The sequence below is a fragment of the Hypomesus nipponensis genome, chromosome 18 (assembly GCF_054491055.1).
Source record: "Hypomesus nipponensis isolate SF chromosome 18, ASM5449105v1, whole genome shotgun sequence".
Taxonomy (NCBI): domain Eukaryota; kingdom Metazoa; phylum Chordata; class Actinopteri; order Osmeriformes; family Osmeridae; genus Hypomesus; species Hypomesus nipponensis.
In genome coordinates, this window is record NC_140378.1 from 8,696,965 (window position 1) to 8,709,891 (window position 12,927).

General features: G+C 43.5%; 1 long non-coding RNA gene across 1 annotated transcript; it reads left to right on the forward strand.

The window, feature by feature from the left end:
* The first annotated feature begins 11,347 nt into the window (after positions 1 to 11,347).
* LOC146251884 (uncharacterized) lies at positions 11,348 to 12,573 on the forward strand. The gene is made up of 2 exons (XR_014732158.1): positions 11,348 to 11,514; positions 12,167 to 12,573. It is a non-coding gene; the product is annotated as an uncharacterized LOC146251884 (long non-coding RNA).
* The last annotated feature ends 354 nt before the right edge of the window (positions 12,574 to 12,927 follow it).

The following is a 12,927-nucleotide window of genomic DNA, read 5'->3' on the forward strand; positions in this document are numbered from 1 at the left end:
GAGATGCTTCACACCGTCACTTTGCTCCTTAATTTATTCCCTGAAGCACTGTGAGTGATTTTGTCTGCTCTTTCTTTTATATTAAACATCGCACCCTATTAGCTCTCAATAATCATTTGCTGCAGCCAAGGACACAATGATTTCCCTTGACGCATAAAACTGCAATAACGTCAACTCAGTTTCAGAAGGAATATTGCCATCATTCGTTTTTATATGTCTCCCCCGGCCAGCCAAAGTGGCTCCACGGGACTTTCTTCCTCTCATACCGAGGGAGGGGAGCACACAAAGCATTTGTAACTTTCAAAAGTTGCTAAAAAATCACATTTCTGCAGAGCTCTCCAGAAATCCCCATCAAAGTAGGAAAAAATGGGTCTTGGAAGTGAAAATAGACTGCGTGCAACACCTTCTCTTTGAAGGAGACAGATAGTGAAATAATGTCAGCCCAGGTCTTGAAAGGAGGGCTGGCTGACTTTGTCATGGACTGTACCTACTGGAACAATATGTAATGCTGCCTGTCTCAGGTGTGTGGCCAGAGAGCCATTTCCATGAATGAATCTCCCGCAGGGGGAATACTGGTTACTGTACCAGTAGATTCTCCTGAAGAAGGAGTGATTGGGTTCCACTGTGTGATAGCTGTCTTCCCTATCTATTCATAAAGACTTTTCTGAGGAAGTTTGAAATAGCTCTGAAAAGTGTCTTGTTATAAAGAAAGGCTCCTTCGTATTACAATATGGTAGCCTCAAATAAAATGTATCTAATATATCATCCAAAAATGTATCAGTCATATATAGTGCTGTTTAGAGTGTCCCTGAGGTGCTGTCGAGCATGGGTCAGTTGGGGTCACTGTTTCTTAACTTCATGCTATCATCACCTTCATTATCAGACTGGATAATGAGCTACCGATGATGTCTTGGTAGGGAGAAGTGAAGGTGTTTTATCTCTCCTGGTATATGATTATAATAAGGCTCAGTGGATTTAGTTGTGACACCTCTGCACTGCTCCAATTTGAGTTCACACTTCAGTGTCCCCTCCCTCTTCGACCAGTTTGAGCTCAAGGCAAACTTTGGAGAGGTGACTCAGAGGAAGGGATGCTCACAATCCCACATCACGGTACAAGACAAGCGGAGCCTGTTTCTGAAAGTGAAAGTGATCATATTTGACGACAATCCGATTTTAGAGGCCTAAACGTGTGAAATGAAGGTGTGAGATGAATAATCTTATTCAATTACTTGACAAAAGGATCTTCTGTAAGAATTACTGTCCAGATGATGGGCATTGAGCCATTATCCTTCTAATGTTTTTTTTATTTCACACAATTTCCTTTGTACCATGAGGCCTCCCAGACAATCTATTCTCACCCTGCTGAAATTAATTAGGTAAAGTGCAATATTTAAAAGCCAGAAACACATATTTGTCAAATCCCACAATCTGCCTCAAATTAGTGATTCAAATTCATAACCTGATAATTATAATGTTGGCTCTGAGTTTTATAATAGGATCTATGTTCTATAAATCTTTGAATGATACCACAGTGGTTTATTTTGTGCTAATTACCAATGACTAATAGAGCAGAGATGGTGCACTTCCAATTACACAATCTCCATAACAGAACATCTCCCACATTAAAGCATCTGTTGTCCCTGACTGCCTGTGAGTTTGAGCTTTGGAATGTTCCCCTAGTCTACAGCAGAAGCAATTGTTGCCTAGGATACTAACATGCATAACCATGAAGTGGTCTTCATTTGCCTTGGAGCCGTTTTACTGCATGTCAGGGTACAGTGCTGCAGTACTGTGTCTGATGACACAGTGTCCTCTTGTGGAGTCCTACTCTCTGTCTCCCTCTGTCTCTCCTGTCAAAGGGTGACACAGAAGACTTCACATCTTAGTCAATAGATGGCGCTAAAGTAAATGTCTTCTGAAGCACTTCAGGCTGTGCATCGTATGTAATGAGGTTTTATTTTTCCTGGAGGTCATTTGCAGACTGCCTGGTAGGGCAGTCAGAGCTGTCCTTTTCTATCTCACTTTGTTTCATTGTCAGGAGGATGCGAGAGGTTATTTGAACATGAAGCCGCCTCTAAGTATTCCTTTATTGGCGGGCATTCGGGTCATGTTTTTTTCATTCAATAGATCTTTGTAAATCTTAATCGGTCTTTATCTGTGGCAAAATATAGATAATGGCTTGGTACAGCCAGTAAGAAAGCTTAACTGTCGGCAAGACGAGTTTTCAGATTGTACCCCATTATCACTGACTCAAATCCCATTAGGTTCACAGAGATGTTTTGCACTGATGCATTTTGATAGTACTCCCACACACAGAGGGAGTAGAGGACATCAGAAGTTTAAAGAGACTCTATTAACGCTTAAGGCAGCAAACTGTATTACCTTCCTGGTTCAAAGAAAATCCCTCTGCAGGATCAGGTGTCAGACTCTGGTTGGCCGGGTGACTGAATCATCTAGTGATCATAGAAGCTCAAACCATCACAAAGAAGCTGCATCTCATATTGCCCTCTGTCTGCATCACTCAGGAGAAATATAAAGGCTCTCTCTACTATAACAATTCCGCAGTGGTGTCTGTGCATGTGTGTTTATGTACATTTGCGTGCGTGTGTGTGTGTGTATATGTGTGTTTATACGTGTGTGTGTATACGTGTGTGCGTGTGTCTGTGAATGTGTGTTTGTGTGTGGTTGGGTATGTGTGCATGCATGCTTGTGTGTTAAAACTCTTCAAGTCACTGGAACCCTGTCATTACTTTTGACCAAGTAACATGCAGAGATTCTCCTGCTTGTTTTGGCAATACCCCAAAAGAAGTGGTGAGTGAATCCTCTCTCTCTCCTCACACTGAGGGACTGTCTGGTCTGGGAATCCTGAGCAGTTCACAAACAGCCAGTATCCTTCACACACAAAGTATCACAAGTTCTTGGACACACAAAAAGCCAGCATTCAGCCACCAGACTTCTTACAATCTATTGGATTCTGCCAAGAATTTGAAAGCAAAAGACAGCAGCGGGAGGACGGACACAGAGGAGAGGCCATCGTTCAAGGCCATCGTCACCAAAACAAATCATCGTTCTATTGTCGTCTGCCGGTCGTAGCTGAAGCGGTTCTGTGTGATTGGCATCAGGGATAATGATGGCAGTTATCCATAATACATCGACCTAATAAGTGATTCAAACATTGTATCCTGATTATGGTGGCATACATTATAACTAAACTCCTTGTCACAATTGTAATCAGAGACACAAGTAGCTTGGTGATGTGGAGACTTAAAGTTCCCACAAGAATAATGAGCAGAGAAGTTTCCAGGTGTAGGTTCCTGCTTTGCTTGATTCCAGATGTAAATGGATTCAGCCTCTAAACATACAGTACAGCACAATATTTGACAGGTATTTCTGGAATAAAGGTACTGTCTGTTCATTCCCCCTGGTACACATGTTTGTATGTGTGATGATGTGCATGTTCCGATGGTCAATGTCAGTAGTATATATCCCACATCCCTTCCACAGTGTTCTTGATCATCAGCTAAAGGGTATATGAACCAGCAGGGTAAAGTAACAGACTCAATCACCTGAGCCACTGAGATCTTGCATGACCCATTGCTTGCCTGGTTGAATCTGATGTCCTCTGGATTTAGCAGAGGAGGGAGGGCTTCCAGGGAAGCCTTGTTAATGGAGCAGGTACAGCAACTAGTCTCCACAAGTAAGGCAGAAGATAGCTCCCTTGACAAGCCCAGGCCTGTCACATTCCAGAGATCTCTGTCGCACAAGCTCTGGAAAATGCCTGAGATGGGGGAAATGGGATACAGTCAAGAAAAGAGAGAAACTTTGGTTCCTAAAGTCTTCTTTCCCTTAACTTTCACTATCAGCATTTATACTCAGCAATGGCTGCCTGAGGTTTTTGTGTGTATTATAGCACACATCTCCAAAGCTTTGTTATTATTATGAATGTATCAGTGCTTCAATTCCAGGCCAGCTGTTATCAGTCAATTCTACGAGTGAAATATGCATACTGTTTCACAACACACAAATCATGCTGTGGGCTACAATAGCCAGTCATTTCTGGAAGCCCAAACTGAAAAATGTGAATGTAATAAATGTATAGTGCACACTGGAATTGACTGTGAAGGATTTAATTCATTCAGGGGTGGTGCCCCATCTCTCATGTAGAAAGGCAGAAGAGAATGAATAGATTGTAGATTAAACAGAAGTGCTTTCAATCAAACTCCAAAACCCCATCTTCCTTCCTTATCCACGTGTAGAATGAAGAATATGCTACCTCTGTCCTGTGTATTTCACTGTAATAAATAAGCAGTTGCAATATGGTATCTTTGTAACCCTCTCACCAGATAAAGAGTCTGGCCTATAAAGTGGCATCAGCATCAGAGGTGGGCCCATAATTTAGTTCCCTGGCCCGCTCTGTCCAACCTTTGCCATCAAATAAATATGTAAAGCCAACGGCTGGGCCTTTTATTTTCAAAAGATGTCAGCTCATGTTTCATTCAGATAAGCAGGCGCCAGAAATTGGCCAATACCAGATTACCAACTCTCCATTCGGTTCCAGTGGCATCTGAAAATAGAATCCTACATGAATAATACCCCCTGGAATATTTAAAGGTCTTCTATTGTATTTACCATTGGGTTCGCATGCATATTATTTTCAGGTTATGTAAAACTATTCAGTATTCTGATCCTAATATGATGTCATTTGAAGAAAAATGTTGAAATCTTCAGTAATCAGTGAAAATCATTTGTACACCTGTGATAATGTATGGGGATGATGGACTGAAAAGCTTTTATTGTATTCCTTTGTTCAGTAGGAGGACCAGCCAGTGTCCCAGTCCAGTAAGCATCACCCACCTGTTTAAGCCATCACTGATGTGGTCATTTCCCTCCATGAAGGGGGTTAACAGCGCTGTGTCAATGGAGTAGCTGTGGCCTTTGTTGATTGATCTGGGATCATCTCTCTCTCTCACACCTGCCTCTTAAACCTTGGTCTCACCACTAATGTGCTTTTGCTGGATTAGCTCAGATAATCCGTAAACTGAAGTCTCTAAATCTGCTCTGTAAAGACAGTGTACGGACATTCCACTGCCCAGCATAGCATAATCAGGTATAAAACATCAGTAGGGTCAAATGGGCAATATGTGGACATAAAGACTGTACTGTTTCTTCTCGGTTGGATTAATTATAGCAACATTCCTAACAGCGTCTCTGTCTTTGTCACATGTTCAGGTTCAGGAAGTCACAGACAGACCCCCAGTGCTCCCAGTCAGCTCTCTGAGGCTGGCTGCATCCTGAGTGGCTCTGTGATTGGGCTGAGGGGCGGGGCCATCTTGTATGAAGACGCTGCCTAGAGCCCCCGACTCTCATTTTCTTCCTCTCTCTCATTCTTTCTCTCCCCCGCTTTTTCTCTTTGTCTCCCCTCCAGCTATTCAATATGATATTAATCAATGCACAGAGGAGAAATGATAGCTTTCTCATATTGCCAGCAGCCTCTCACATCATCGAAACTTTCTCTATGAGCACTTTTAATATCAAGGCCAATTTCATTTCTGCTGCTGCCATCCATCTGCAGCGTCGCCACCTTCGAAGAAGGTATTGAGTTCCATGTTTTACTGATGAAGCCATCGACGCTCTCTCTGAAGGAAAGCTTGTTTCATTTATTCTTTGACAGAAAATGTGAAGTTTTCATAAATACAGCTTACATATCTCCATCTTTTCATAGAGAAGCATGGTTTATTAGTCGGTGTTCAGAAATGCAATTAGTGGGTTTCACACCAGAATCACTCTTCTAGACTTTCAACATACTCACATTCAGATCAGTCCTCTTAAAACATCAAGAACTGAAACATAAAACTCACATACACTTTTTTTTAGGAAAGAATATGTAACAGCTGTTAATTTACTATGCCAGATAAAATGCTTTAGTGGCAATTTTCAGATTTGAATAAACAATGAATAGAAACTGTGTTTGCAAACTGTTAATAACTTGTCCTTGCACCCACCATATGGTCTTTCAAATTAAATATAGCTGGAGAAAATGTACAGCCAAAGTCAGACATTTTACAGCAAACTTTGAACTCACAGTATATGTTTCAATTAATAAATTAAATGTTGTTGAATAGCTATCTTTTCAACATTAACCTCATTGGGAAATCTGATCAACTGACCATAGATGGATGAGGAATCATTAATCCACAACCAGAACTGCATAGCAACAGTCTGCAGGCCTATAAGATGCCCTGAGATTGGCTGAGACAGCCTGGGTGGTGGGATTCCCTGCAGTAACAGACCATCGACCACCACCGACTTATCATTGTGCCTTCCAAGCTCCGAGGTTTCCCTCACATAGTTGTGATAAGCTGTTAGCAGACAGACACAGGAAAGGGAGATAGGCAGTGCCGAGCATGCAGACAAACAGAGCCCTTCTCATGTTTCTGCTGCTGCTTTTGTCTCCGGATTACATACTGACCGGTCAGGCAGAGGAATCTAAATGAGCTTTCTGTCACCTTTCAGTCAAGGCACAGACATTTTCCTTTAATCCAAACACACTGAGTTTCTGTGGGGTGCTACCCAGGTCATGTTCCTACAAACTGTCCACTACCAATCATTAGAACAGAGAGACAAATGTGTCATACATGATTGATGAGGAATTAGTCCATTCATTAAAAATGTTGTTGTCAATGAGATGCTTTGGTTGAGTTCAATCTGCTGACACCACTCACAAACAGGTTGATCATATGCAGATTACCACTTCCCCCAGGGGATGTGGGTTTGTTGTCAAATGTAGGAGGGATAGCTTCTTTTATAACTGAGGATGCTGCCATTTATTAGAATGTTCTTAATACAATTTTGGGGAACACATTTGCCCAAAAGTGGGTGTATTATGAAACCTATGTCCTGACATATGGATTGAGAAGGTGTCCATAGACGAGAAGAGGCGGTGCGGCCGGGTGTCGGGGTTGGGTGTAGGGGTGTGGGGGTGTGGGGTGTGGGGGGGCAGGGGGGTGGGGGTGTAGGGGGGTGGGGGCTTGGGGGGTATGCGGTTCTCTAACCGGTGTTGATTACTTAGCCCCACTATCGTGTTCAAGTCACATAGACAAAGCATGCCTAAAAAGCACTCCTCCATTAATCAGCACCTCTAGCCAGTTGGAATGTCTTCCTCCGTCGTCTCTATAGAAACAGTGAGGAGGTCTGTGTGAAACATTGGGCAGGTATTCAGCACCCTCTGCAAGCCCAGACTCATTCATTTCATGTGATTGAGGTTTCTATGCTGAAAGGGGGAGAGGTGCTTTTGTAAGTTACAGAGAAGCAGAAAAATGTGTTTTTCTTCCATGAATGGAAACACTTACCAACATAGAGAAACTACATTAAAATGACAGAAATAAAAAATATAGATAATGAAGTAAGGTTTTACTGCCAGAATTTTGATCCTGCTGCATCAGCTGAGAAGTTGCTCCGGATTTCAAGTACACATTTTCTCTTCAGCTGGATCCATGTGATGGTCGATGACAGAGTGTGGTGTCAGTGTTTGGGCAATTGTAGCTTCACTAATGTTCTGATTAGGCACGTTGCTACAACGTGAAAGGGCTACCTCCATTAGGACCTGCTGTGATGTCATTCCTCCACTGTTATTACCCTGTATTCCATTAGACAACGTCAGCCAGAGAGCCAGATAAATACAGGCTTCTGACAAGAGCAGGACATTCTCCCAGCCTCCTCTCCACCAGCATTTAGAGAGAGCTTCATTTGGCATACTGAGAGTTGAACACTAAGCACATCAACATCCATCCCAGCTCTATATTCTTGGAACATTTTTAATGACACAGGGCAAGAGATGCTACGCAGGAAGCCACTCAACCAAGGAACATGTCGTACTTAAGTATAATCGATGTTTCTTTTTTTTTGCACTTTGTAGGTGTGCTCAACTCCAAATACAATACAAAATACAAAATGAGATATTTTTCAATGATTTTCTGACTTTTCCAATATTTACTAAGAGTGGATAACAGAACACAATGCTGCACACCGATTCTATCTCTCTGGATCCCACACCAATCTTATTCTCTGAGGATACCCCTCATTTTGCAGAAGAAACAGAGCCCATTTGTATTCCGGGCGCGAAATGAAAATCTGCATCCAAATGGAGAATGAAATATTTATGCTGTAAAATGATGGCACTCTTCATTGTCAATTTACCAGAACATAAAAGTGCATTAAATGGCTGATGCATTCCTTCCTGGGCGAGTCAGAACAAACTCAGTCAATGAGGCATCCCATTCCCATCAGGAAGGAGGGAGGAGAGGTATTAGGGGAGTGGGACAGGCTGCTGACACCCTGCTGTGTGGCTGGCCTGAGGCTGGGACCTGCAGACAGGGCAGACACCCCAGCCTCAGTTCTGAACACCCCCACAACACCCCCAAGACACCACCTAAACACCTGAAATTGGGCTTCTTGTTTTCTGACTCATCAGTCCGAAAGGAATTTGTTCTGTTGTATCAATATGATTAGAAAGCATTCAAAACAAACACTGATGAACCTAAATGAACCGACCACACTTCAAGCCCTGTTCAATTGTATATACCAAGTCTGTTGGTTTGGCTTATGAGAGGTTGTACATGAGCCACAGTCGATCCTTGGTGCCTGTAGGGAGACTGCATACATTCCTCCCTGTGACATGTTCAGACAGAGCCCCCTCTCTACCCCACAGCCTGCAGGGACTAGAGCATTGAAATCCTGCACCTCTTTATTCAAAATCTCTTTCTTTCTTTGTGGGTCAGCGCTCTCCCCAAAACATTTAAATAACACCCTTTGTTGTCCAGCAAGTTATCTTGTTTGTACTTTGAAGAAAATGAGCCAACCAAACATAGAGCTCAGGGCCGCTCACAGACTTCTGGCATCGATCTGCAGGTGTGCTGCATCTGAACCAGGCCTCTGGAGCACCAATGAGTCTTCCTCATTCAGGTGTTCAAACGCTCCCAAACACCACAGCTGCTCCCATCGGGTAGGCTTCTTCTATAAAAACGGATCTCCTCCAAACCTGCTTCGCAGAGCCTTCACAATTGAAACAGCCGCCATTTAAAGATTCTCTCTGAAACATTGATGGATGTACAAATGTGAAGAGAGGGTGGAATTGTCTACTTTGTCCTTTATGCTGTGAAAAGAAACAAAGATAAAAAATGTAATACAGAAAAAATGGACAAAGACCTGAATGACAACTTGGGTTTGGCCTTTCACCTTTGCTGTGAATGAGCATGTCCACTACTTAAGAGCTTAGGTCATGGGGAATGTTTGATTAGGTAATGGACTGTGGGCTAAGCCATCTCTGAGTAATCGGACACCTTTGACTTTAAGTTCCTGAAGGGCATAAGAAGTTGCACCATGTAGCTTATTGTCAGCAAAGACATGTTTGGGCTGTTGCACATTTCAAAATCACTTCCTGTACAGAGTATGTATAGGTACGACTCTTTTACTGACTTTTAAGAGTGCATATTCCTCAGGGCCTACCAGTCACCCCTCCCCTCCCCTCCTCCCCTCCCCTCCCCACTCATTCCCTCCCCCTCAGCCTTATATGTTCATGGTAACCCTGCAGCTTATTTTACTCATCTGGGACAACTCCCCAAAACAGGAGACAGACTGGGGCCAGCTCTGCATGAAGACAGACTTCCTATCTGGAGAAAACAGACACCAAGCAGACTTTCTGCTGCACGTAACTGTAGGTGTAACTGTCGGAGGATATTTAAATGTCTCCATCGAGCATCTACTAATCTTCAAATGTGCCATGTCTAAACCGTCATGGGTCTAGAAGCAAGAAATTAGATGGCAAGACCTGCCTACTTTTTAGTGCATCCCAATCTTACTTCACAGCCCGTCCGGTGTGTTTTCCTGGACTCTTTGTTGTTGGGGTAAAAACAGAAACAGTATCTCTGATCGGAGAGCTTTTAGATGCTCGTTTTTCAGCTGTCAGCTTCGCTTGCTTTTACAGATTAGACCCAGGCAGTCACTGTGTCCAGGGCTATCGGGCCCACACAGAACACTGAGTAAAACAGTCCGTCTCTGGAGGACAACAGCTCATAACTCATAGATATTGGTGTCCTTGTCAATAAAATCACATAAAAAGAAGATTGGGCTCAAATGAATGTGCTCTGAAGAGATATATCTATTGTCAGGTGAGGCCTGGTGCATATAGACCTCAGCTAAGGAATGTGTGGGTTCTGTCCTCCCCCCTCTCCCCTCTCCCCTCTCCCCTCTCCCCTCTCCCCTCTCCCCTCTCCCCTCTCCCTCTCCCCTCTCCCCTCTCCCCTCTCCCCTCTCCCCTCTCCCCTCTCCCCTCTCCCCTCTCCCCTCTCCCCTCTCCCCTTTCCCCTCCCCCAATTCCACTCTCCCCTCCCCCAATTCTCCTCTCCCCTTTCCCCTCCTCCAATTCTCCTCTCCCCTTTCCCCTCCGCTCTCTCTTGCCCTATACGCTCTCTATTGTGTGTGGATGGAATGCCTTTCAAGAATCCTCAGGCTTTTCACGGTCAGGGCTGTTGGGTGTTGCCTCCTTTTCATGATCTTTGAAAGGCAGAGATCCACCTGAAGCTACTGAGCTTAGCTACTCTCTGGCACAGTCCCCAGGAAGCAGCTGCAGTGCCATACATTGGTGAAGTTGGTTATTTCCAGAATTGAAAGTCATCAGTGTTAACATAGATGAGTATTGACCAAAATAAATTCTCCAGTTGAATCATTATATTAATATCACATTTCCATGTGGATTACAGTAATTGTAGGAATAAACGCTGCAGAGAGGTGGAATATTCAGCTGTGTGACTAATTACAAAGCCACAAATTATTCATTTTCACAAACCCAACGCAATTATCTCTCAGATATTGCTGTGCGATATAATATGGTTATTGAGAAACTGTGGATTGAAAGAATAGCAGAGGTTTAATGAGGAAAGTGATATGCTCTGATGAGACTGAGCCAAATACATTCAGAAACCCCACAGCGAAGAGATTCAAATTCAACCCTATCCTCATGTGCATCTTTTTAACTTCCAAAGTTTGCAGGTTCCAGTCTGTCTGATGAAAGATAAGCACTGAAAGGTCACAACATGCAGGAACAGAATGTTTGTAATTGTGAGAGTGCCGCACCTCTTTTCCAGAGCTTTCATCAAAGTTCTAGATTACATCTAAGGAAGTGATGTTCTGAGATGTGGCAGTAAAAACTGTGGCACATCATAGGGTGTGGCTGCTCTGTGTTAAGGGAGGAGCTACCGATGAGATGCCGATGTCCTATTGGTCCTTGCAGGCCTCTAAAATACAAACACCTGAGTCAGGTAGAGAAAAAAGTCAGTGTAAGTAAAGCAAAGATGGTGATCAGTTGGTTGTGACAGCAATACCTAAGGTACAAAAGTTGCTTTCAGTACTTGAATGCTGTTCTTTTTTTCTTTTTTTCAAGACTTTTCAATTTTGACTGAACATTTCCAACCTTTTAGCAGTTCACTACAGATGAGGAGGAATTCTAAAAGCAAAGAGGTAAGTTGTGCTTGCAAAGGAGCCTTTTCTGAAGAAACTACCAAAATTGAATTGCTTTCAGAGATATAGCAAGATTGCCTGTGTAGGTAAAAGCATTAAAACCCCCTGGGCAGGAGTAGAACAGTAGGAGGTTTTTGGTTTCCTCAGTTAGGCGTACAGCAGAGCTGGGTTGGGCCGGGCTGGGCTGGATGGGGGCTGTGCTGAGGCTGTGGCTTGGCTGAGACAGGGCTGTTGCTGGGGGGCTTAGGTAAGACTGAGGCAGACTTGTGACTGCATGCCAGCCAGAGCCCAGGATGTCAGCAGCCTAGAGGCCTGGAGCCACAGAGCAGGGCAGGTCTGGTCTCGCTCAGGCTCAGGGAGCGTCCAGGCAGCACTCCCTCCCTCGCTCCCTCGCTCCCTCGCTCCCTCCTCCTTTACTCCTCCCTCCTCTAGATTCACCCATGATCACCCGAGGCTCTGAGCTAGCTGTAAGCTACAAACTGTGCCAGGGATACAGAAAAGAGGTAGCTTGTAAAATACTAAATGTATGTGTAACTCCATAGTCCTTCCTCTTGTCAGTGACAGAGAACTATAATCCAAAAATTATCAATTACATGTCTTTTTTTTTTTTACAGCAGTGCTTAATAATTGTTCCTTGTATTTCTTTTTTCAGACCCCTTGTTCATACCCCACTGTGTCTGCAAGACCCTTCCATGTGTTCTATCCTTCATTCCACCGGAGTCTGTGTCTATCTCCAAGCAGATTTCAGTGGTGTGAAGTGTAAGAGGCATGGAGCTAAAACTTCAGAGCTACAGTTTGGGGTGAAGGCCCTGACTTATACACAGCTGTGAGTCTGTGATGTGCACTGTGTTGACTTGGCAATGGATGAAGATATTTTCCAGGGGGCCCAATGATTGCATATCCATAATAAATGGAAACATCTGCTACATGGTTAACTTAAATATATATGTTCATGTGTTCAGTACTAGTTCTCACTTGTGAGACTTTTGTTCAATGAAACAATTATCTATTCATTCTAATGTAACTCTAAATAAAGGATTTGAACACTTCCTCATACAACCTTGTGACTCCCCCTTTTTTATTGGAGCTGCATCTGTATCCAATTTCCACATTTACATGTACACCCATTCATTTACACCCACACCATCTCAAACAGAACTCTGTCTGCACCTCAGCCCCTCACCATGGTTTCACATTAGCTGACATGGATACAATACAAGAACACCCACTCATTTGACACAAAGTTCACCCACAGAAGTTGAGTTTCGAGCCCTCAGAGTGTCTGCCAAGTTATATCACCAATTCAAAACGTGCCCTCACATGAACCCACTCTTAAATCAAACAGTAAGACTGTGTCGAGGAACTGTGCATCGCTGCTCTATCCCCACACACCTCTTTTAAGAAATATAGAGA